We start from the raw sequence: 27,014 nt of genomic DNA, 5'->3' as shown, positions 1-27,014 counted from the left end.
TATAGACTTCTGGTGAGCTCTGATTTTCAAGCGTAAAATGTGTTACTAATCGTTGTATGGCATACTTGCCTATCAGTGTCCCCTATTCGTCAGAGCGTAGCTCTCACTGTGATCATTGATCAAAGATGATCAAAGTCGGCACAACTTTCTCTGGTAACGCGTTAAGATCTCCTAGGATTTTGCATTGCCATAACCATTATACCCGATCGCTCGTTCAGATAATGCGTTCACACTCGCTGTGACCAAAGAGGCCACATTCACCAAACCTGTACTTAAACTGGTCGAGTTTTTCACTGAGGCTGTTACAAGCAAATACCGCTTCCCCCAAATAGTTGTCTCCACTATGGTACATATTCGTACCCCCAGGGGTATGATTATTTGTTCCCACCGCTGAACATGTTTGAATTAGAGTTACGGTTGGGTGCCAATTTACTCCAGCCGCTTTGCGCTTCACCAGGAGATGACTCTCTGGGCCTTCACTCTCCCGTGTGACCCCGACTTGGGACTCTCTGCCGAGGGCTATCAGAGAGTTCGGTTCGGTTGGGATCTTCAAGTCCTTCCACCGAAAGACATTCCCCTTTTCAGAAGTCGTTTTCCATTTGAACTCAAAGTTACTTCCTGACTCAACCACTAACACCCCCCCACACCCACCATTCCGTTGTCGTTGATGTACAGCGCCTTGAGATTCGACGAAAGGCGCAATTTAAGCTGTCATTATTATTGGGATTATTATTATTATTATTTTTCGGGTGGGAACGCGAAATTTCTGGCACCGGGATTTTCTGCTCGAATACATATTTTAAAAATAATAATAATCAAGACTCCATCCTGTGCTGCGCCCAGTCCTGAAGCGTCGGAGGCGCTGTGAGAGGGGAGAAGGGGGGTTGCGGGGGCGAGGCGCTAAGCACCCCGTCTATGTTGAAGGCTCAGCCTTCAACTTGTTACGTCGAGAGAAGTCGGCACGAGGTGTCACGCCGGTGGCAATAAAGCAACGGGCAGCAATGCGTGAGCGATGAATCAGAGTTCACATTCCGTGCTCAGTAGAGTGTTGTGAAGTTTCCCAGCGGAGTGTTTTGATGCCACATTCGAGTATTTGGAAAGTTCACGGGAGGTCGCGTGTGCGGGGGACAGCATTAACATTATAAAGTGTGTGTGTGTTGTGTGTTAAACTTCACGATCACTCCACGAAAGAGACGGATTACTCGCCACCCCTCCCTCCACTCCCGTCGCAGGCCCTGGCGCACTCTTTGAAGGCCGTGCCGACTTAGAGGAAGCCCAGAACGCGCTCACGCGTTCATCAGCTGGCGGTGAGGCCACGAGCGGAGGTGGAATGATGAACTAATTCACTTTTTTTTTAAACCAGTTAAAGAACCATTGAGCTATGTAACTCTTTTTTTTCAGAAGCGACCTGGCTCTCACAAATGATCGCTCGACAAAGTGGCTCATTGTCACGTGGAATTGTATTGCAGACAAATACTCCGAGCACGTGTTTTTTTTTAAATGTGGAGGCGGCAGGAGAAATATCTACGCGACCACGGGGAGAGTGTGAACACTTCAAATATACGGACATCGTCAGGGTCGACATAGAACCCACGACCTCCTGTATACCAGCCGAGGTAGCTAACATCTCGCCACCGTGACTTCCAGCGGGTGGCACTGATCACAGAAATTGTGTCAATGGTTTCCATTCTTATGAAGCCATATTCCGAAACAATCTTCAATTCTAAATGTGGAGGGGAAAAAAACCTGAGGACCGGGGGACAAAATCGTGGAGAGAGAGAGCGACATGCAAACTCCAAATATACAGCAGCAGCAGCAGGCGTCGTCAGGTTCGGGATCGAACCCACGACCTCCTGCATACCAGGCGAGGTAGTTAACACCTCCCTAGCCACCGTGATGATGATGAGAGAGAGACACGCAAACTCCAAATATACAGCAGCAGCAGGCGTCGTCAGGTTCGGGATCGAACCCACGACCTCCTGCATACCAGGCGAGGTAGTTAACACCTCCCTAGCCACCGTGATGATGAGTGAGAGAGAGCGACGTGCAAACTCCAAATATACAGCAGCAGGCGTCGTCAGGTTCGGGATCGAACCCACGACCTCCTGCATACCAGGCGAGGTAGTTAACATCTCGCTAGCCACCACGTTCGTACCGGGCGGCGCAGACGCGCCAACCACGAACGCCAAACCCACGAGGAGGCAGGGAGGGGGCAGGCAGGGGGTGGGGTGGGGGGTGGGGGGGTGTGCGCGCTACCTCGAAGGACGCCGCGTGGCGGGTTCCTCCGCTGGAGAGACGACTCGGGGATTCTCGCCCGCTCCTCGCCAGCGACGACGACGACGACGACCGCCGCCGCTGCCGCTGCTGCTGCTGCCGCTGCTGCTCGCGTGCCACCAGCGTGCCCTGGCAGCGCGGGCGCGTGGACATGTAGCGGGGAGTGCGGGCGCGCACGCCACCACAGCGCACTCCGCACGCGACTCTCGGGACTCGCCCGACGCGCGAGGCGGCTCCTTTCGGAGGGGGTGGGAGGAGGAGGGAGGGGGGTGGGAGAGACGTCGCTGTGGCTCCTCACCACACCACCACCACACCACCACCACCACTACCACCACCGTCTCCCGCACGCACACACGCACGCAAACCCTCGCGAAGCCGAGAGCTCATCGGCGTCGTCACCGTTGTCCTCCGTTTGGGGATCGCGCGGCCCGGCTCTCGCTTCCTCCACTCCACGGCGGGTACACGTGGCAAGTACACGTGGCAAGTACACGCCGTGGGTACACGCCGGGTACACGTGGCGGGTACACGCCGTGGGTACACGCCGTCGGTACACGCCGTGGGTACACGCCGTGGGTACACGCCGGGTACACGTGGCGGGTACACGCCGTGGGTACACGCCGTCGGTACACGCCGTGGGTACACGCCGGGTACACGTGGCGGGTACACGCCGTGGGTACACGCCGTCGGTACACGCCGTGGGTACACGCCGTGGGTACACGCCGTGGGTACACGCCGTCGGTACACGCCGTGGGTACACGCCGGGTACACGTGGCAAGTACACGCCGTGGGTACACGCCGGGTACACGTGGCGGATACACATGGCGGTGGCGATCGCCGTCGTCTTGACGATCCTCCTCGGTGGACTCTGCCCACCTCTCCCCTCTCGTCTCACTCTCTACTCCCCTCCACGCACTCTCCTACCTCTCTCGTCTCACACTCTACTCCCCTCAAAGCACTCTGCTGCCTCACTCATCTCACTCTACTCCCCCCTCTGCACACACTTTAAAACGTTCTTTTGTGCGTGTTATGTCGTGTGCATTATACTTATTAAAGCGGCCAGAGTTGTATGCACACACGACGCAACAGCATGCATCCCATAGACTTCATCATCATCATCGTCAGCCCTGATACATCCACTGCTTGATGAAGGATCCCTATTGTTGCCTTCATCTACCATCATCCCGCGATGCAGAAAATCTACCCAGCTCGCGGACACACGCCGATTCCATCGCTCCATCTCTGTGGCACAGGTCTTCTCGTTTCAATCATTGGCTTTCGTTATCCTTGGCCATCGGCAATGGTCCCTTATAGCCACGATGTGTCCTACCCAAGCCCAACTTACTTCTCCTTAGAGTTTAAACGATGTTATTACCCTCGGTATGTTATCTAATACACGTGTTCCTCTCTCTGTCTCTCAATGTAAACTTTAAAAAATAAACTAATTTATTTATATTTTTTTATCAAGTAACACCCAACGAGCTCGATGCGGCTCATTTATCAGAAGCGACTTGGCCACGAATGACATCTCAACCAAGAGGCTTGTCACATGGAAATTCATAGCAGCCGCGTTTTCTAAACAGCAAGTCGATTGTAAATGTGGAGGGGGAAAACTGGGGGACCTGGAGAAAAATCCACGTGACCACGAGGAGAGAGACAAGCAAACTTCATATATACAGGCATCAGGGTCGAGATTAAACCCACGACCTCCTGTATGCCAGACGAGGTAGTTAACATCTTGCCACTATAATGCCAAGCTTGCATCGCCGCATGCTTCGTGATGGAATTTTAAGTTTTTGGCATACGAAATGAAAAAAACAGCAGAACACAAATATTTTTGCTTGAAAACTATAACATGAAAAGAAAAGGTAATGGCAAAGTTATATCAAGGAGGAGACACTGTCATAATTGGGAATCAAACATGGATATACACATGTATATATATTCCCTCTACAGACGTGGTCATCTGTATAATCAGCACCTCAGATTATCACGGTTGGCTACATACGGTGAGAAAGACGTTCAACATACACACACGCAAACCCAAATTGTTGAAAATGTAACGACGCACACAGAGGCAGTGAGGCACGTGGGTTGGGGGGAGGTCAGGGGGGGGAGTGGTGGTGGTGGTGGGTTGGTGGGTGGCAACGACAGTGGCACCCACCTTGCCAAGGGCGCCGACATGTCTAGCCAGGGCTCTGGGCGATAATGAGGAGTTCACTGGCACGTCACAAAACACGTGCGCGCGAGGGACTTACAACTACTCTTACATGAAAGTTACAGCCGACGTGACCGAGTGGCTTAGGGGGGTCAAGGCGATGAGCTGGCACCACTGAGATCCTGCGATTGAATCTGGGCAAGCCACGATTAAAAACCGGGTTCTCAAGTGTAGCGAGCTGATGGCCTTAGCCCAGTCACGAATTAATGCATACACACACACACAATCCATTATAATAAGTTTGATTTTAATCTTGATTTGAAGCTTTCGTCACTGTAGGAATCCATGCTCTTTGGTCCTTTCGGTGAAGTCACGTAGATGGAAAAATAATAGATCACGACGTTTCGATCGCGAACACAAGCAACCGTCATCAGGTGAAACAAACACAGCAGGAGAACTGCTGCAACAAGAGGTTGGTTATTTCGGTAAAGTCACGTAGATAGAAAATAAATCAAATAATAGCATACCACGTTTCGATTTCAACACAAGCAATCATCATTAGGTACAAATGAAAGAGAAAACTAACCTAGTAAACGTATAGATATAATGCAAGACAACACAGAGAGTCGGCTAACATAACGGTCAACACCCTACCTGGTTGATTAACGTTCTTCCAAAGATTGCTAAAAATAGGTTATACAGGCTTTTGGTGGGCCCAACCCAAGGGTAAGTGGGCGGAGCTTGAGAAGGAATTTGTACGTAAATGTCATCGATTTGGCAAAATTATTCTAGCTCTTAAATTTTGAAACTAATTGCCCGACTGTCATGTGACAATCTCACTGCAGAGTGCGCGAGAAAGTGCGCCGCCCTTTGCTGCATGACGGATAAAGAGGCGAAGATTTACAGGTACACGTTACGTAAAAACGTCTCCCCTTTCAACCGTTCCCCCTGACACACGCGATTCCGTCGCTCTGTGAGATTTGTCGAATGGATTCCGCACCCCATGACAGTGCGATCGTGGCCATGCAAGCCAAGCGATGGACCGCGTAGTAAACCACCGGTGTCTGTGCTCCTCCAACGGAGCAGGAGGAGGAACAACAAAACCGCACAAACTCAAACTGTAGAAGCCCTCTCGTCACGGCCAGCAGGCCTCGACATTGGCACTTAGCTCCATGAACATTCTCCTGTTGCTGCTATCGTGCGCAAGGATGGAACCTCGTGACGTGATGTCGATAGCAAACATTGGAATAAGTTTTACAAAAAAAAATTATAATACCAAAAGCAAGTTGCCACCGTAATAAAAAGGCAACCAAATGGAACGAGGACCACGACTTACTGGAGCACACTGACAATTTAAATAAATGGCCTAAGCAGTGTCGGGGGTTTAATTCAATGATGTTGAAGATAAACTGCCCATAATTACCAACAATAAGCGAGGCATCAAGGAAATTTTCGAAAATTGTTTCAGCGGTTATTGGCTAATGCACATTAATGTGGAAATGAGCGGCAGAAACGTTTATATTCATTACTGTGTGGTAAAATAAAAATATATATATTGTCCACGCGGCAATATAAATGGATGCATTTATTGGCAGGTCGCGTGTGGTGGGGAAAAGTGGGATAAAGTGTGGGTAACTCCCACCTCTTCTAAGATGTGTGGCCAGGGTGTAAGAGTAGGTCTAAATATCCCACCGAGAGGGAGCTGTCCAGACTTCCTCTCGTCGAGGCCCTTCCTCCGTCAGAGTCGTGAGTGAGCTATTTTGACAGAGTTTCTGTCATTTTTCCTTTATGCTGGGCCAGGTGGCCTAGGGGGGGGGGGGGTCTCTAACCTCAGGGATGTGACAATGGTACGGTACTGTACGCTGAGCTTCTTTCGCACCGTATGTAGCCAACCGCGCTAATCGGAGGTGCGGCGGAAGGACAACAAACTAAACACAAAAAGCAGTTCTCACGACATTATTTTTCAATTTAGATTTAAAAGCGCATAGCTTCAGTGCCTTCCTCATAAACCTCTAGTGGCTTCCTAACAGCTTCGGCAGCTTCCTAATAAGACAGCGATTCGATCACGTGGATCAGTATCGATCAATTATTAAAACCTCGCGATGCGTTCACGGAGCCGCACGTAAGGACGGACGTTGTCCTCTCCGTGGCGAATCGCAGGCACGTGATGATCCGATATTTACATTTATTGTCTTTTACCAAACTAAATAAACGAACGTTCCTGAAACGTCATTTTAGACGAACCGCATTTCATTCGGCGTGCATCTGAGCCGATCATTAAAAAAACACCGCAGATGTATAATTATTTATTTTCTGGGGAGAAAAATTTGATTTCGTTTTAACCACATAGTATCCCACGGAACGAGGCCAAATTCTCCCTGAATGCGCCAGTGCATGATTGTTTTTTTTTCAAACGCCCCTCGCCATATGTTAGTTGAAACCACCTTACGCTTCCGCGTGCATTTGAACAAAAAATTGGGCAGATGTATTAAATTCGTGCGGTGCACTGAACTGCCATGTACATCGCTTAATGGATGTTTACAAGAGAGAAGAAAGATAGGGACAATGTTTGAGGCGTTTGGGAGAGGTGGATAATTGGCGCCATGGGCTCGTCTCCATTAGAACACCAAGACGTTCCGGCTGGCTTCGTGAGTTTTAATTCCCAGGGTTACCAGCTGACTGTAGCCCAAGTGTTTATTTTTTGGCATGTGCTCACATTTCCTGTACTTTGCACTCATTTTGTGGTGTTTTGTATTGTGTTTGCTGTGGTAACGTTCTGACCTCGTGCCCCTACTGGACATCTGTGAAAAAAGGAGCTTTATAGCTCATCGGATTCCTCCAGTATAAAATACAGATTCTGTTCTTAACTCTTTTGGTAAAGTCACGTTGAACGGAAACAATAAAATAATAAAATATATATAAAACAATAAAAATTCTCACGACGTTTCGACCATAACACAAACGGTCGTCATCAGGTGTGTCGGTTTGCATAAATTGATTTATTTTTAAACGGTGTATTAAATAAACCGACACACCTGATGACGACCGTTTGTGTTATGGTCGAAACGTCGTGAGAATTTTTATTGTTTTATATATATTTTATTGTTTTATTGTTTCCCTTCAACGTGACTTTACCGAAAGAGCTAAGAATATGAATTACTGCAGTCACGAAAGCTTTAAATCAAAATTTAAATACAGATTCTGATTTTGATTTCATGACTTCAGATTTACCTGCAATCGATGGCAAAATGTCTCCACACTCAAAACAAAGAATTGGGTGATGCTCAGCCCCACTGGAGACATTGAGAGCCAGTGGTGCCAATTCCACATTTCTATGGCGAGGGCAAGTCTTCCCATAAGGAGAACCACTGTTGACGTCCCTATAAGTGACACGAATCTAATAGACCTACAAGAGGGATAACGAACCGAATTAACCATTGACCATGAATTCAACTCTTGCGATACATTTGCATTTGGACCACTGTGTAAACCCAACATTGGGGCGCGGTGGCGGGGGGGGGGCAAGGTGGTGGTGGCGGGATCAGGTTCGGATCATGATGTTGGCCGTTGCTGGTAATGAACATCACCGGATTCGTTGTGCAGTGTTCCAACCGCTGCACCACTGCGCTGACACCTTCCATGCCACAATAAAAAACGTTGATCGTGCAACAATGTACAATTTACCCCACTGCCTATTCTCACGAGCGGTATATTCATTTTTAAATAATTGCTAATGAATGAGCAGTGTTTTTTTTTTTAGGCCTGACTTGAAACTGGACGAGATCGAAGTTGTATTAGATAACAGGTTCATAAGAATGGAAACCATTGACAACATATCTGTGACCAGTGCCAATTACATGGGTTGGTGGGACTGCCAGACGATGGAAGTCAAGGTGGCTAGGAGATATTAACTACCTCGTCTGCTATACAGGAGGTCATGGGTTCGATCCCGACCCTGACGCCTGCTGCTGTATATTTGGAGTTTGCGTGTCTCTCTCTCATCATCACCACGGTGGCTAGGAGATCTTCACTACCTCGTCTGCTAGACAGGAGGTCGTGGGTTCGATCCCGACCCTGACGATGCCTGTATATTTGCAGTTGGCACGTTCTCCCCTTGGTCGCGTGGATTTTTCTCCCTCCACATTTACAAACACGTGTTTAGATTATTTGGCTGCTATATAGCCCCACTTGATGATAGGCCACTTTCGTTGAAATACCATTTTTGGCAAGGTCGGTTCTGCAAAAGAGCTATATAGCTCAGTGGGCCTTACCTGGTAAATTTTATTTTTAAAATGCTTGGGGACTTTTCTGTAGTGCGTAGCGTTTCTGAAAAAAAAGAAACCTGCAGTTGACAGGCAATTAACACGGCTGTAAAAAAATATATGATAAAGCTACGGACGGCCAAATCAAATTGTCTGCGATGGCACGGATGTCGTGCTCTACAGCAAGTCAGCCTCATCTCCAATCACCGGGGCTGATGCGTAGCAGGTGGTACTCTGAGACCCACGAGAATTTCTGTCTCTCGCAAATAAAATCCGCTGGCAAGAGTTTTAAGCTTATGAAACGGGAATTCGATGGGGAAAAAAATACGTAGTAATAAAACTCGAAGAGAAACGGGCTTGCATTTGAGTAATTGTGTAATGATGAGAAACGTGCCAAACTACAGAGTCTTTCCATTTTCCCGATCGTGTGCATACAGTAAGAATTATATTGCAGGAATGCCGTGCGATTCAGACAGACGTAATGTGCAATTTTAAAAGAGCTGAAAACTAATACAAATTCAAAAGATAATTTAACCCCGAAAGTAAGTGCATAGCCGACGTTTTTATCGCATAAAATAATATTTTACAGCCAATCGCGTGCAACTCAGGATTAAATCAGCACCCATTACATAAACAACATTTTTTTATATATATAAGCAACACTCCCTTGCACATTACACTGGTGGGCAGGAAGGCAAATGTCATCCTTTGATACAAGCACAATACTGCAGCAGATTTTAGCGCAACAACAGCCACCATTCCCTACTAAGTAACGGTGATGTCACCACAGCGCCTGTGCCAGGCTAGGTGCACTTTGAGGCCACGTGAAGTGTTGAACGCTCTCGCTGGCAGGAGTTCAAGGGACAGATCCAGGTGCCATGGGTTGTGCTGACTGAGATCACTGGCAGATGCACCACCTATGCCCACCTACTCTGCCAGCTTGCTGAATCTTAGATATAAGCACTCACTCATGGCCATGCTCCCAGATGCAACTGTACAGTCCTGATTTAATTTAATGTATTTTATACCTACGTGACTTTACCGAAAGAACCAAGGAGTATGGACCCCTGCAGTCACGAAAACTTCAAATCTAGATTGTACCGTCCCCTTGACTATTTGGGATCATCAGCCATTCCACCTGAAACTTGCATCTCCTTAGATGCCATTGTTCTTTAAAGGTGCGTGCGATCGGGAACACGATTTGATCCTGGCAGCCAAATAGCAAACAGTCACGGGGAGTTTCTCTTAAAACACATGTTTTTTGCGCGTGTGTTGACTTTTCACGTTTTAGCGGCGCGGTAAACCGCACCACGAGCTGCCCGCTCGCGTCCGTCTGGGCTCGGTGTCGTTCAACCTGCACGCGAACACGCACAGCCTCGTTTGTCAAGCCACTGCTGGATGAGGGCCTCCCCACCTCCACCCCCACCTTGTGCTTTCTCTTTGAGGTTAATCTACCACACCTTCGCCAAGGCTTGGGAAAACTCTAAAACTTTGGTTTTTTTTGGCCATGCAAGGCCCCACTGAGCTCTATAGAGCTATTTTTTTTTCAGGAGCGACCTGGCCATCACAAATGATAGCTCAACGAAAGTTCAAAGTGACGCAAAGTTGAATTTGTGAAACCCATGGCGAGAACTCGAGACCAGGGTGACTTTCGTTCGCAAAAGAGTGCGTGACCTGCGTCACGCGGGGGGAGTATAGACGGGTTGCTAAAGGTGGGGGGGGGGGCGCAGAAGCACAGTACAACGATGGACTTTACATTGCTGAAGTAGACGGGGAGTGTAGAAGGACGGCAGATGTTGCTGCACTGCACCTCCACTGTGCAGGACGCCGGCTGCACCTGTCCTATTGCGAGAGGTGCGCGTGTGTCGAGTAGAACCCCTCTCCACGAGCACTCCTGTGAACGACTAATCGCTTAACGACGGGCATAGAGCCCAATGTGTAGTGTATAGTGCAGTGTATAGTGTAGTGTATAGTCGTGTAGTGTATAGTGTAGTGTAAAGTAGTGTCGTGTATAGTGTAGTGTATAGTGTAGTGTATGGTAGTGTCGTGTATAGTGTAGTGTATAGTGCAGTGTACTCTATAGTATTGTATAGTGTAGTGTATAGTGTAGTCTATAGTAGTGTATAGTGTAGTGTATAGTGTAGTGTATAGTGTAGTGTATAGTAGTGTAGTGTATAGTGTAGTGTATAGTAGTGTAGTGTATAGTGTAGAGTATAGTGTAGTGTTTTGGGTAGTGTATAGTGTAATGTATAGTAGTGTAGTGTATAGTGTAGTGTATAGTAGTGTAGTGTATAGTGTAGTGTATAGTAGTGTAGTGTATAGTGTAGTGTAAAGTAGTGTCGTGTATAGTGTAGTGTATAGTGTAGTGTATAGTAGTGTCGTTTATAGTGTAGTGTATAGTAGTGTAGTGTATAGTCGTGTAGTGTCTCCATAGAGCCCAATGTGTTCGCTTACCGACCAATCTGTTAACAACGGGCTGTTGTAGGTACAGCAAATATTAATTAATGCATTGATTAACCATGTTTATTTTCATAGCATGCGTTTATAATCTTGTTAGTATTAATAGCCATTGTTTAATATATGCTTATGAAAAGGGGTAACTTTCGATGCTATCGGAACAAATTTCAGTACATCCTTAACGTGCATTTCCTGTACTCGCTTAACGACCAAATGACTCAACGACCCCTTTCGCGGAACCAATCACCGTCGTTAACAGGAGGGGGGGTTTCTGCTGCACGATGAACTTCTGTCGCACCGTACGCGTCCGAACCGTGCTGATCGTGGAGGCGGTCACCCAACCCGAGCGATATCCAGGCTCAAAAAAAAAAACAACGTAAAAACCTGCTTACTTTGCCGAGGTCGACGGTTTGGCCGCTGTGCCAAAATCGACGACCGCCGTGAACGTTGAGACGAGAAACCACGGCGCGCGGTTCTCCCTGGACCCGGCGCGGAGATTGATAAATAATTAAACAATCACCGCCGCGCAATTACCGCACGGAGCTCGGGGGAACAAAAAAATGTTGGCAGGAACCTGATAATCCAATCCTTTATCTGGCGAGCCCGTTCGCTTCAGCGGCCGTCCGAAGCAGAGCAAATGGCCATTTAATCCCTTTCAATTTGCTTAATTTAAACATCAATCCTGGGCTGGCACGAAATGCTTCCTTCCTGCAGAGCCACTCCGGGGGGCCCCTCGGCGAGAGGCGATTTGGCCTGGCCCAATTTCTCGCACGTGGCACGCCGGACAGCACCGAAAGGCGAGGCCCCCAACCTCCCAGCCAGCCGGCAACGGGAGCTGTTGTTGTTCCAGCTTAGCACTCCATAAATCTTGGGCGACAGTTTAAAATTAGCACTAATACAAGCCCATTAATCTCCACATCAGCAGACCCTTTATTATTATTATTTAGCTTTTTTTTTGGTTGTGCCTAGGGCGCTCGCTCGGCCTAAAGTTGCCTCGCTCATTAAGAGACTCCGGGGGCAGGCGTGAGAGATGAAAACGTGACTTCGTGGATTTTAAATTTTTTGCTGATGTTGCTGAACGCTGTTGCGGCGAGGAGGTGCCAATGGAAGAGGGGGGGGGGGGAGATGTGTTTTCGAACCTTTGAGAACAAAACTCCGCTTTTCTCTCATGATGCCAGTGCCTATCAGCGCGATGTGTTGTAAAAACGGCAGGAATGTAGCGTAAAAAAATACATTCCAGCCATTCGCAATCCACCACTGGATGAAGGCCTCCCCATGCCATCATGGCTACGGTCTATTTGTCATACTTCACCATGAATGAGGGTGGCGGGAGAGCAGGACTGGCTGTTATGTCACTCGCCTCTGATGTTCACCGTGGCCGGGAATCGAACTCAGGTGTGTGGCCAGGTTCACGGTGCAACTCAGTAAACCGCTGCGCCAACGCTCCACCTTGAATATGACGACGTTAAACAAACAATCCGAGATTCACCAAGCCTTGCACAAATCCAGCAGTGATGCCACCACCACCACCACCAGCCAAGAGCAACTGTTATGCTACCGATATGAAAGAGGGCAGGAATGACGACGACGATGACAAATATTGACGCAACAGTTCTACCCCCGGTCGCATGGCGAACGGTCATCTCGCTCGTACGTAAAGTCACGTTCACTCCATTTAGGCGAAATGTAACGCGTGTCGCGCATCATCAACGTGCAACTTGCTTTGAAGGGCCGACGCAGCGGTCGACGCTCCATGCGATCATATTAGACCCGTGCCTCATCGGCAGAACGAGCCGATCGATGATGCCGATCAAGGGCAATTGATGCATCTGTTGATGCTGAGAAGTGCCGATCAACGCATCTACCGACGCTGATGGATGCAGATCGATGCATCTATCGATGGCAATCAACGGTAAGTGATGCGTCCATTGATGCTGATTGACACCAATCGATGCATCTTTGGATGCCAATCAATGCCAATTGATGTTTTTATTGATGCCAATCAACGTCAATCGACGCATCTATTGATGCCGATCAACGCCGATCAACGCATCTATCAATGCCGATCAATGCCAATTGATGCCTCTATTGATGCTGAGCGATGCATCTATCGACGCCGATTGACGCGGATCAATGCAACTATCGATGCCAGTCAACACCACTTGATGCATCAATCGATGCTGATCGACGCATCTATCGATGTTGATCGACGTTTCTATCGATGACGATCGACGCATCGCTCCGCGACTCGCGAGACAAACAAATAGGGCGCCCGCGTCGTTGCGACGTCGCTAAGGGTTCTTGTCCGCGCGTGAATTCTTCCGACAAAATTTGGCCATGCATTAATCACGTGACCCAAACCCCCGGCCTCCGCCCCCACACACACACAACCCCCCTCGTTCGTGCTGGATGCAGGGATGCATAAGTCACTGGCTTAGAGCGCACAAGCGCTGACCCAGAGTTGTTATAATCATTGCGCACTAAGCCGATCAACCCACACAGCGTTGCATCCCCAGCACACACAAAAAAACCCCTCTCCACCTCGATTCTTTATCGCTGTAGACTACCGAGCGTGTGTGCGTCTTTGGCACTCGCGAATAGGAAGTGGCTCCAACAGGGTTTCCATGCCTCCTCCTCCTCCTTCTCCTCATGGACATGGACAAATAAACAGATCAGCGGCGAATATTCGAAACGGTCTTAGCTCAGCTCAGCCTTAAATTGGTACCTGGTGCCATTGTGCATAGAAAATAAACATCGACACCGGGGGAGACAAAGGTGGCCCGGCGTGGTTCTGCCCACAAGCCAACCTCTTGTTGTTCCGCTCTGGCCTGAACAACTTTCTCGTGAGCAGCACTTACCCCAACAGGACTGAAATGCGACACGGGGACATCTCAGTCGTTGTGCTTGCTCGTGTGTCATGAGGCGCATGAGGCGGTGAGCGGTAGTGTAGCGGCAAGCGCGCTGCGCTACCAGCCACCACCAGTGACGATTGTCTGAACCGGTCCCGGGCCTTCACTTGGTCGACTCAGCCTCAAATCAGTACCTTGCGCGGTGTGTAAACGTCGCCACTGGGGAGACAAAGGCGGTGCTGGCCACCCACCCACCCCCGTGTGCCGCTCCGGCCTTCGTATGTGCTCGCCACTCGCAGCACTTGCCCCAAACAGCCTGTTTAAAGGCTATACGTGGGATCTTTGTCTTTGTTACGAGAAGTGGTGGCTTCGGTGCACCTAGGCTGGCACAAGCGGCGCGGTGACGTCACCGCCATGAACTCGAGTCGAGTGCGCGTGATCTCTTAGCAAACTTAATTGGGTTAGTTCAACACGTGGAAGGCTTTCGCGACCATTATCATCCACAATAGAGCTTTTATGGGTTAGATCGCGTAAATATATAAATGTTGTGTCGTTAAAGCCGCCACCACCCGACACAGCCAACTAGTAAGGGTTGTCACGTAAACAGAACGTGGCCAATTCGTCACTAGTAGAGCACACCGGTGTGTTGGAGAGCCAAGCCACAACATTTACAATCTGAGTACGACGTTTCGCCAGTAATTACAACCTGCTTCATCAGGCAACAGCCAGACTTGTGGAGAAGTCCTCCTGTCTCGTTCCTTAGTTGGGATGTCTGGGTAGGGGGCCGGGGTGGCGGGGGGAATGCCTCGCGGTCGGGATTGATGAGCCACCACCACTACCACCACCACAACAACAATAATAATAACTACAACAACAGCAACAATAGTGTTGAGAGCCGCGACACGTGACGCTGACGCGAGACACTGGCCACGTGTCTCCTTCCCACAGCTCTTGTAGGTGACAGGCTCAGCATTGGTTGTTGTTGTTGTTGTATGATTGTTGTTGTATATTTGTTGTTGTATCTTATTTAGTTTTGTTATATTTGTTGTTGGTGTTATTGTGGTTGTTGTATGTTTGCTGTTGTTGAATATTTGTTGCTGTGTTTGTTGTTTCATACTTGTTAAATATTTGTTGCATATTTGCTGTTGTATATTTGTTGTTGTTTACATTTGTCGTTGCATATTTGGTGTTCTAAATTGTTCGTGCTGTGGCTAATTGGTGTTGCACCGAAGCGCACCCCAGGGGCGGCTTGCAGCTCGTGCTGTCTGCATGGAACAACGTGGCTCGCGTGGCATCGGCGTCACCACACCACCAGGAGCTGAAGCTGTGTAAATCACCAACGTTCATTTGACTTCCAGGCCAACGTGTCGACATACCGCACTCGTGCGGACAAACACAACAACAGCATGCGTCACCAAGTGGTGGTGACTGTCACCACGGCGCTTGTGCCAGGCTAGGTGCACTCCGAGGCCTCAAGAGTGCAGATTTTAAAAAGAAAAAAGAAAAAAGCTTCCCCGTATAGCCTTCAACAAACCGCTGGGGCAAGTGCCGTTAGCGAACACCTATGTAGGCCGGCACGTGAACACGTGGCGGTGGGTTCGCCAGCACCACGCCCGACCGCCTTTGTCTTCCCAGTGGCGACGTTTACGCACCGCACCGGGTACTAATTTGAGGCTGAGTCGACCTAGGGGGAGGAGGCCCATGAGCCCTTCAGATAATCGTCCGCCGGCGTTGGCCGCGAGCGGGAATCGAACTCGGGCCGCCGGGTTCGTAAGGGCAGCGCGGCCGCCGACCGCGTCCGCTACCGCTCCCCAACTACGGCGGACCCACCACGGGTCTCGTATTCACCACAGTGCATTGCGGCTCCTGAAATATTGAGCCGTGTCTTTACCGAATTCCAGAACAAATGGTTCTTCCTGTTCTTGTTTTCCGTTGCCAACTCCCCCCCCCACCCCCCACGTGTTAAGCCAGTGCGCGTTCACGCCGGCATGGAGCACAGCAAGAGGAGGTGGTGTAGACACACGCGGCATTGCCTGGGCACGTCTTTGGTCTTCCCAGTGGTTACAATCACGGTAATAAAAGGCAATTTTTGTCTCGAAGCTGATTTTCAACGTAGGGGGTAAGCCTGGCGGTTGAGATTCTCAGAGCCACTCGCGCTGAAGATTACACAACTTACAGTGCATGGTCATAGAGTGACAACGTCTCCCCCATATAACCTCTCCCATATAACATTTCATAGAAAGACGTCTCCCCCATATAACCTCTCCGCAATAACATTTCATAGAAAGACAACGTCTCCCCCATATAACCTCTCCCATATGACATTTCATAGAAAGACGTCTCCCCCATATAACCTCTCCCATATAACATTTCATAGAAAGACGTCTCCCCATATAACCTCTCCCATATAACATTTCATAGAAAGACAACGTCTCCCCCATATAACCTCTCCCATATAACATTTCATAGAAAGACGTCTCCCCATATAACCTCTCCCATATAACATTTCATAGTAAGACAACGTCTCCCCCATATAACCTCTCCCATATAACATTTCATAGAAAGACGTCTCCCCCATATAACCTCTCCCATATAACATTTCATAGAAAGACAACGTCTCCCCCATATAACCTCTCCCATATAACATTTCATAGAAAGACAAAGCCTCCCCCATATAACCATCTCCATCGCACCCACCCCCCCCCCCAAACCACTGAAGCTCCCCTCCCAATTGGCGGTGCTGGCACATTGGGGGCCCTGAGCAGAAATACATTTTGAGTATCACAATTTGCAATTGACAAAAGGCTAATGAGACAATAGCAGAGACACACACACGAGCTAGTTGGGACCACAAGTGCCTTGGCTTTCACCATGTCGCAGGGTGTGAACCGGGTGCATCTGAATGTGAGCCAAGCAGGGTTGAACGTTGCTTGATGCTAGGAGACTTCCTGGGCATGCCAGGTTTTTGTCGGCTTGGGCTGCGTGGTGGCCAGCGGTTCACAATAAACGTGACCTGTGATCAATTTAACAGGTAGGCCTTCACGGCCAATGCTATTCACGATGAAAGTTATGTTGGATTATATTGCGCAAATATGAACACAATTCCGGCACAATTCGCCCAATGAAGCTGGGTGTAGTCATCGTTACTTGAATTAGTAAACGTTGTGGGTTTACTCTCCAACTCACCGGCGTGCTGAAGCAGTAACTGCTTGGCCCGTTTTTGTTCACGTGACAACAACCCATAGTGATTGGCTGCGTCCCGTGGTGGTGGGTTAACGGCGCGTTCATGTTCACGCGATCTAAGTGAACATACATTTTATTCTTGATTTGAAGCTTTCGTGACTGCCTGAATCCATGCTCTTTGGATTTTTTCGGTAAAGTCACGTAGGTATAAAATACAATAAATCACGACGTTTCGGGCGCAACACATGCGTCCATCATCAGGTGAGAAAGCGTGGTCTGCTGCAGAGGCAGACAGATCATGCAGTCATGCCCACTGACAAAGAAATGATCAGTCTATAATTTTAATGGTAGGTTTATTTGAACAGTGAGAGACAGAATAACAACAAAAACATCCAGAAAAACGCATGTCAACAATCTTATGAATTGATTTGCATTTTAATGAGGGAAATAAGTATTTGACCCTTCTGCAAAACATGACTTAGTACTTGGTGGCAAAACCCTTGTTGGCAATCACAGAGGTCAGACGTTTCTTGTAGTTGGCCACCAGGTTTGCACACATCTCAGGAGGGATTTTGTCCCACTCCTCCTTGCAGATTTTCTCCAAGTCATTAAGGTTTCGAGGCTGACGTTTGGCAACTCGAACCTTCAGCTCCCTCCACAGATTTTCTATGGGATTAAGGTCTGGAGACTGGCTAGGCCACTCCAGGACCTTAATGTGCTTCTTCTTGAGCCACTCCTTTGTTGCCTTGGCCGTGTGTTCTGGGTCATTGTCATGATAGAATACCCATCCACGACCCATTTGCAATGCCCTGGCTGAGGAAAGTAGGTTCTCACCCAAGATTTGACGGTACATGGCCCCGTCCATCATCCCTTTAATGCGGTGAAATTGTCCTGTCCCCTTAGCAGAAAAACACCCCCAAAGCATAATGTTTCCACCTCCATGTTTGACGTTGGGGATGGTTTTGATTTAAAGCTTTCGTGACTGCAGTGATTCATGGTGTTCTTGGGGTCATAGGCAGCATTCCTCCTCCTCCAAACACGGCGAGTTGATGCCAAAGAGCTCCATTTTGGTCTCATCTGACCACAACACTTTCACCCAGTTGTCCTCTGAATAATTCAGATGTTCATTGGCAAACTTCAGACGGGCATGTATATGTGCTTTCTTGAGCAGGGGGACCTTGCGGGCACTGCAGGATTTCAGTCCTTCACGGCGTAGTGTGTTACCAATTCTTTTTTTGGTGACTATGGTCCCAGCTGCCTTGAGATCATTGACAAGATCCTCCCGTGTAGTTCTGGGCTGATTCCTCACCGTTCTCATGATCATTGCAACTCCACGAGGTGAGATCTTGCATGGAGCCCCAGGCCGAGGGAGATTGACAGTCTTTTGTGTTTCTTTCATTTGCGAATAATCGCACCAACTGTTGTCGCCTTCTCACAAAGCTGCTTGGCAATGGTCTTGTAGCCCATTCCAGCATTGTGTAGGTCTACAATCTTGTCCCTGACATCCTTGGAGAGCTCTTTGGTCTTGGCCATGGTGGAGAGTTTGGAATCTGATTGATTGATTGCTTCTGTGGACAGGTGTCTTTTATACAGGTAACAAGCTGAGATTAGGAGCACTCCCTTTAATAGTGTGCTCCTAATCTCAGCTCGTTACCTGTATAAAAGACACTGGGGAGCCAGAAAACTTTCTGATTGATAGGGGGTCAAATACTTATTTCCCATATTAAAATGCAAATAAATTTATAACATTTTTGACATGCCTTTTTCTGGATTTTTTTGTTGTTATTCTGTCTCTCACTTTCCAAATAAACCTACCATTAAAATTATAGACTGATCATTTCTTTGTCAGTGGGCAAACGTACAAAATCAGCAGGAGATCAAATACTTTTTTTCCCTCACTGTACTTGCAGTCAAATGCAAACAAAAAATACGCTATGATAATATATGCATTGTCTTTGAAACTGATTGGTCCATACCAAGGGACGGCTTTCTTTAAAAGAAATTCCGTCCCTATTATCATAGTGTGTGATTTTTGTTTGCATTTTGACTGCAATTATTGTGGTTAATGCAGACATGAATCCTCGCAAAAAGGTTTCAGTTTTGTTGCCAGAAAAAAGGTGGAAAACCCTATTATTACATTTTGGTACTGGCAAAGGAGATCTAATGATGAAGTTTGCATTTTATTATGAACGACCTTTGATAACGTTTGGGTCCCATACGTGGCACATTTGTCGCGTGAACATTGTCGTTTGCTACCCGGCCACGAGCCGTTGTCGTTGTGATCAATAAATCAAAGAAAAAGAGCTGTGGTGAGACGAGAGTGGAGAGACACCAGCGAGAAGGAGACGTCGTGATATTTGAGAGACGGACGCAAGACGTCGAGATGGAGTTAGATTCGAGAAGAAAAACCACGGCATACGGATTGGAGATTGACAAGCGCGTCGAGTTAATTAGCGTTTCCTGTGCATTGCGATTTGAATTCAAGCTGCTATTTGGGTCATTCGTAATAAAATAAAATAAAAAACATATTTTTTGCTGATTAATGAATGGGGAAGGGGGTGCATCCTTGAAGCTTGTTCGGGGCCCTCTGGGTTTGACTTTTCTGTTCCGAGCACGGCACCAAGCGGTGAGCACTGTGCGGCCGCCCCCACCACCACCACCACCGCTGCCGCCGACGCACAGCCAAAAACGTTGCCCTCGCATGAACCCTGCCCTCAAATCAACCCCGCATGAACCCTGCCCTCAAATCAACCCCGCATGAACCCTGCCCTCAAATCAACCTCGCATGAACCCTGCCTTCAAATCAACCCCGTATGAACCCTGCCCTCCTCAATTGCGCATGAACCCTGCCCTGCTCAACCACCGCATGAGCCCTGCCCTCCTCAATCCCACACGTGAACCTTACCCTCCTTAACCCCTGCATGGATCCTGCCCTTCTCATCCACCGCATGAACCCTACCATAATGAACTCCACATGAACCCCGAATGAATCCTGCCCACCTCAACCCCCCCCCCCCCCATGAACCCTGCCCTCCTCAACCCCCGCATGAACATTACCCTCATGATCCCCGCATGAGCTCTGCCCTCATGAACCCCGCAAGAACGCTGCCCTCAACCCCCACATGAACCCTACCATAATCATCCCCGCATGATACCCTGCATGAACCCTGCCCTCCTCAATCCCCGCACGAACTCCACCCTCCTCAACCCCTCGCACGAACCCTGGCCCTCATGAACCCCGCATGAAGCCCCGCGTGAACCCGGCCCTACTCAACCCCCGCAGCCCCTGGCCACGTCCGCCCCGTCCCGCTGAGCCGCTCGTGTCGAACGTCCGCTCCGAACTCTTTGTCACCCAAGCCCGGCGAGATGATTAGCGCCGCTTCCACATCGATCAAGCCGATCGCGAGCAACCCCGATCGCTCTCTCGCCCCCTCGCCTCGGGGTCGTTCATCCGCTTTAATTACTCGACTTGACCGCTGCAGCGAAAGCAGATATATATAGCGGGGGGGGGGGGGGGGCCTTAAAAGGTGCACAACCACCCCACGCCCCTCCGCTCGTTCTCGACAAACAAAAATAACCACGGGTAGTTTTCGTTTGTTGCGCGCTTTTTTTCATATACAGGGGCGCGTGCGTGACCTTTCGTTAAACATAATTACGTGGCTGGACGGTCGCTCGCGCCATGGGCTCACCGATGGTTTAACCTTCAACCCCGGGACCGCCCTGTGTTCGGAACACGGTGGTGGCACGTGTGGTGCACATACACGTGTGGTGCACATACACGTGTGGTGCACATACACGTGTGGTGCACATACACGTGTGGTGCACATACACGTGTGGTGCACATACACGTGTGGTGCACATACACACGTGTGGTGCACATACACGTGTGGTGCACATACACACGTGTGGTACACACACACACACGTGTGGTACACACACACACACGTGTGGTGCACATACACACGTGTGGTACACACACACGTGTGGTACACACACACACGCGCGTGATATACACACACACACACGCGTGATATACACACACACACGTGTGGTACACACACGTGTGGCACACACACGTGACACAAACACACACGCGCGCGCGTGGCACAAACACACACACACGTGCCTTTTTGTATCTAGCTTGTTGTCCTTCTCCCCCTCCCACACCTACATTTTTTTGATTGTTGCTCCCACCAGCGGGAAGATCTCACAGGTGTCACGACGCCTGCTAACTGAGCGCGAGTGAGAGTTTCTCCTCGCGACGTCCCACGTGGCCCGCAATGCCACCGATGTTTGCGAGTGCGTGGTGAATTGTACGCGGCCAAACAGTGCTCATCGGAGATGCGGGGAGGACAGATGTAGCGAGGAGACGGCTAAAGGCGAAAGTCCACAGCCGGCGCCACTGCTGGTGGAAGCGCCTTGACTCAGAGCGAACGCCCTAGAGACCCCTTCTCCCACGACGGTTACGCATTGCTTTAGCTCAGTCAGACAACGCTGGTCGGACGAATTCGAGGGGAAGAGGCAGGAGCAACCCGCACTTCACCCCGCCGTTGTTTCAACTGAACCCGGCTGGGCCCTCCCGTTGCGGTGATCATCCATTGCACCAGGGCACGTGGACGGACAGCTGGACAAACGGACAGAGATCGCTGCACATATAATCGAGCACTCGATGGGATTAGCAGGAGACGAGAGTTACTGTACTTGACGGCGGCGTGTTCAGTTTTGTTCTCCCCGCACCTACGATGAGCGCGGTTGGCTTCGTACGGCGCGAACGAAGTTCAACACACGTGCATACGCACATACAGCCAGGAAAGGGGATTCATGAATAACGGGCAGGCCGGATGCTGCATCCACGTTGTGCCGTTCAGGGATAGATGCCACTCACTGGTGTGAGGGTGGATCAGAGCAGTCCCCATGTCTAGAGATTTAGACATTTAGAGAACGCATTCCTTTACGACTGCTTTTTGTGTTTTTCAATATGAGAATAGGTTTTAGCCTTTCTGGCAATAAAACAGGCGTTGAGATGTTTAAACACCAAACTGAAACCTTTTGCAAGGCATCGTGTTTGCAGTAACCACGTATACTTGTGGTGAACATGCAAACAAAAGCAACATGCTCTGACAGTATGTGCATTGTCTTTGAAACTGATTGGTCCACACTAGAGACTACCAAAACAGCATGCACATACTGTCAGAGCATGTCGTTTTTGTTTGCATGTTCACCACAACAAGCATTCGTGGTTACTGCAAACACGATGCCTTGCAAAAGGTTTCAGTTTGGTGTTTTAACATCTCAACGCCTGTTTTATTGCCAGAAAGGGTAAAACCCATTCTTATATTTTGATACTGGCAAGGGAGGTCCCGTGATTTTTGTTTTTAGTCTGTTGTCCTTCCCCTCCGCGCCTAACCAAGATGCGTTGTCTAAAGTGACGTTTCGGGAATGCTAATTCGTTTATTTGGCAAAAATGTCATCGTAAATATCGGATCGTCACGTGCCATGGCGAGGAGAACGTCCGTTCTTACTTTGACGCGTGTGGCTCGGTGAACGCATCGCGAGATTTAATAATCGATACCGATCCACGGATCGAATCATTGTCTTATTAAGGAAGCTACTGAAGCCGTTAGGAGGCCACTGGATGTGTATGAGGAAGGCACTGAAGCTATGCGTTTTTAAATCTAAATTGATAACTCGTTTCCTTAGAACTGCTTTTTGTGTTTAGTATGTTGTCCTCCGATTAGCGTTGTCCTCCAATTAGCGCGGTTGTCCACGTACGGTGCGAAAGAAGTTCAACGTACAGGCCACGATTTCGCACGGGATAGTTTTTTAGGGCCACCAACAAACCCCATCCCCCCCGTCCACCCACCCAACAACCCCCAACAGAGTCTAACACTCAAAACAAAAACAATCCCCTCATCAGCCAATGGGTCAAACGCTCTATAATATGTATAGGCTTGCAAGGGAGTGTTGCAAAACGAAGCGTGGTTATAAAACACAAGAGCGTGCATGGAAGTCGACAAGAGAGAAGTGAAATAACGGGACAGCTCTTCTTCGTGTTTGCCTCCAGCGCTCGCATCGATGTGAAGACGTGGCGGGAGAATGTCCTTCCTTCTGCGTGGGAAATCAAAGCGAGAAGTCCTTGTTTCTGGGATTTAGTGAGCACGGATTTAAAGTAACTGTAGCACCAAAGCACGCGCTTGGCTGTAGGCTCCCGCACGGTTCACTCGTCAACGCCGCATCTCCTCTCCCGACAGCGATGTGTGGTATTGGGGGGGGGGCGGGCAGAACGTAGGAGGAGGAAGGTGGAATATTTGCCGGAGCGCAACCGAGGCAGCTCCGATCCTGAGTTTCGCACTCCGCAGGAGCACTAGCTCGGTCAAGCTGTGATTACACCCTCGCAGATTGGATGCTCCGTCTCGATCACAATTTCCAGGTAAATCTTTTTGTTATTTTTTTATGTATATAAAGAATAAAACCAGTGTTTTTCAACGAATCATCCCGCACTGCAGTTTGATCATTTGTGACGATTCTGGAGGGGGAGGGGGTCACGATTTAATTACGAAAATCAATTATCGTTACATATTTTGTTTACACCCGTCACTGATTGCCCTGCGCGTCTCATTTGGGCGCTCTTGTTCGTTCCGTTAGCCTGAATAACGTCTGCATATCGTTAGCATAAATTACAGTGCAAATAATCAACAATAACAATGCTTAATATGGGTGTGTGAGTCCTACGCATGTATCGCGAGCTTAAACATCAGTTTCAATAGCTTCATCATTGATCGCCTAACGACATTTTAGCTTCTTGGAGAATTTTTTTCATAGGAATGTACGACAACAACAAAAAAAATGTCATGTCGACAGCTTCTGGGTGAAGACGTCCCATATGCCATGTGAGTCGGTGGCGAGCTGTTAACTAGCTCACCTGGTATGCAGGAGGTCGGAGGGTTCGATCCCGACCCTGACGCCTGCTGTATATTTCGAGTTTGTTTTTACTCTCTCCCCATGGTCGTGTGGATTTTTCCCTCCACATTTAGAAACATGCGTCTCGAGTATTTGAATGCTATAAATTTCCACACGATAGGCCAATTTGTTGAGCTATCATTTGTGGCCAGGTCGCTTCTGAAAGAGAGCTATGTAGCTTAGTGGGCCTTACCTGGTAATTATTATTTTTTAAGTTTGTTTTTTAGTTTATTTTATTCTACTTCACCGCACTGTTCAGTATGGATCGATAAAGCTCGTAGCTTTATTAAATTGTTGAGCCAGCCGGCCAGGATTGGGCAAAACTACGCCCACTTTTCACCCGGGAAATTGGAGAGCAGGCAGCATAGAAGTACCGTACAACATTTTTTTTAAACTACCCAGCCAAGCACTATCCAGGCTCAAATACCGGCTTAGCTTCCGACGGCTGGCGAGATCGGGAGCGTGCAGGGTGATGTAGCCATACGTTCGATGCCGATGCTATAGATGCAGCGATAGAGTTGGATTATTTTATCACACGGATAACGTACGATCCCGTCAGACTCTGCAAGCTAAGCAGGGCATTTTTTACCCTGGATATCGCTCAGATGGGTGACCACCAGGCGCACGCATGACAGGCGAAGTCGGCGTTGCGGGCAGCAAAGGGCAATGCAGAAATGCCCATTGCTGTTGGTGCTCTCGAAAGCAGTCACCGTCACCAACCCGCACTGACCAGCGTGGTGAAGTATGGTCAATCAAACCCGGAGACCCACACCGGAGGGAGGGGGGCGGAGGAAGAGGATGGGAGGTGGGTAGACTCTCATTCAGCATAAGGATTAATTCTCGGCGTGCACGTAGACATGTTACAACTGGTCAAGTGCCGGCTCTGCGCCTCGCCTCGCCTTCCACGTGGTCAGGCACCGATGGCCCCACTTGGGGGCCTTCGTTTGGACGAGGCCACAGAACCCCCGCATTCCACCCCCATGTTCGGCATTCGCCATTCCCTCTTCAGCACCCCCCCCGTCCCCCCCAGTGCCGAATATTCCTAGTAGCAAGAGGAACTACATATGTAGTATTAGCTACATATGTAGTATTAGCTACTACATATGTAGTATTTGCTACTACATATGTAGTATTAGCTACTACATATGTAGTATTAGCTACTACATATGTGGTAGCTACTTATGCTACAAATTAAGTAGCTACATATGTAGTAGCTACTACATATGTATGTAGTACTACATATGTAGTAGCTACGGGCCCGGCGCTAAATGCTTTCAAGCTTTCAATTCCGGTTCAGTGATTCTGCACTTGCTCTATTACTATAGTACTATACCGCCTTCAATTTGTATGAACGACTGGGTGTTTAAGCTTAGCGATTTGTGGTATTATCTGGCTGTATAGCAATAGAAAAAATACAATTGACGATGCAAGGGAGGGAGGGAGGGCGGCGGGGGTGTAATCTCCCGTCCTCATTATTATCAGGACGCCTCCGCATAGGCTCCCCTTGTCACTCGCCGCGCCAAAGCGTGCCCCCCCCCGGACCCCCTAACTTCGTCTTCAGTTAACGATAGCAGCGGCGTGTCGTCGCTGGAAGGGGCCGGTGGTGGCACGGGCCGGTTCATGGAACCTCCCGAGTGACAGGAGTCCATTGTCCGCACGGCGCGGAACCCGACGGAGGGCACAACGTTGCAGCGATTTAAGAATCAGAATATCGTATGTATTCTGGAGGGAGAAATCCGATGAGCTATGAAGCTATTTTTGTTTAATCTCACAGATGCTCACCAGGGGGGGGAGGGGGGGGCAAAGATAGCTGAATCACTTTTTCCACGTGAGAAAGTATTGCCCAAGCACGGTGATCGGCATCGACTTTGGCGTTGCATATAATGGGCAATGCTTAGCTCAAGGGGATTGGTCTCGTTATTACACATCGTTCCATTAAGATTAATAGCCATGCCAATCTGGGTTATACGCTGCGCTCTATGGCAATTCACTTCAACGCCATGCGCCGGAAAACTGCGATGTTATGCATTTCTGTAAAAGCCTGGCAGGTCAGTGTGCATCGTGAGCCACCTTACGGCCACGTCCGGCTCCCCCCCACCCCCACTCCACAAACGCACGCCCAGTCTCATGGGCGGCACATTCGCCCATCCGCTTACGATCCAGGCTCAAGCCTGACTTAGCTTTCTGAGATCTGACGAGACCCGGGTCCCAATCCTGCTGATTTTTTTTTTTTGGCCACACGGCTTAAATAATATGTGCGCATTGCATCTACGCTACGCATATCCCACCGCGCGCACATCTTGTCAAATTCACACCCTCCGCATGCTCAAAGCAGCACAGCGGCCTGACGCCTGTCGTGGGAAATCTGCATTGTTACCTGCGCGGTGGTGGCTACGTGCACGTGGCCTGTAATCCAGCAGCACTGCTGGAGGCGAGGATTGCTGGATCACACGACATGTTGCGAAACTCCCTTTCCGTGAGCGTCGAGGATAAGGCGGTCTAGCAAAGTGCGGACTAATGTCATTTGTCCATTCGGTGTGCGGATAGAGTGTTTCCCCCTTGCACGCGAGGGGTTTTCTCCGCGATAACATATGTAGTAGATACTACATGTGTAGTAGCTACTACATCAAATGTAGCTACTACATCAAATGTAGTAGCTACGGGGCCCCGCACTTTCAAGGGCCCCGCGCTAAATGCGTTCGAGCTATCAATTCCGGTTCAGTGATTCTGCACGTGCTCTATTACTATAGTACTAAACCGCCTTCAACTTTTAAGATCGACTGGGTGTTTAAGGTTAGCGATTTGTCGTATTATCTGGCCGTATAGCAAATAAAAAAATACTTTACTATGCAAGTAAAAAAATTGTGTTTTAAT

General features: G+C 49.0%; 1 protein-coding gene across 3 annotated transcripts in view; it reads right to left on the bottom strand.

Moving 5' to 3' along the window:
* LOC116952304 (chemokine-like protein TAFA-2) overlaps positions 1 to 27,014 on the bottom strand; it is a 135,746-nt gene that overhangs the window by 70,395 nt on the left and 38,337 nt on the right. For 2 of the 3 annotated variants that reach the window (XM_032971522.2, XM_076074164.1), the window contains one exon: positions 2,257 to 2,510. The exons of the other annotated variant lie outside the window; for it this stretch is intronic. The gene's annotated coding sequence lies outside the window, so the exon portion shown is untranslated. The remainder of the gene's footprint in view (positions 1 to 2,256; positions 2,511 to 27,014) is intronic. 3 annotated transcript variants of the gene reach the window in all.

The sequence above is a fragment of the Petromyzon marinus genome, chromosome 46 (genome assembly GCF_048934315.1).
Source record: "Petromyzon marinus isolate PM22_M1 ecotype Great Lakes invasive population chromosome 46, UKy_Petmar_22M1.pri1.0, whole genome shotgun sequence".
NCBI lineage: Eukaryota > Metazoa > Chordata > Hyperoartia > Petromyzontiformes > Petromyzontidae > Petromyzon > Petromyzon marinus.
Note: the sequence above shows the minus strand (reverse complement) of the source record. Positions and strands in the feature narration are given on the sequence as shown.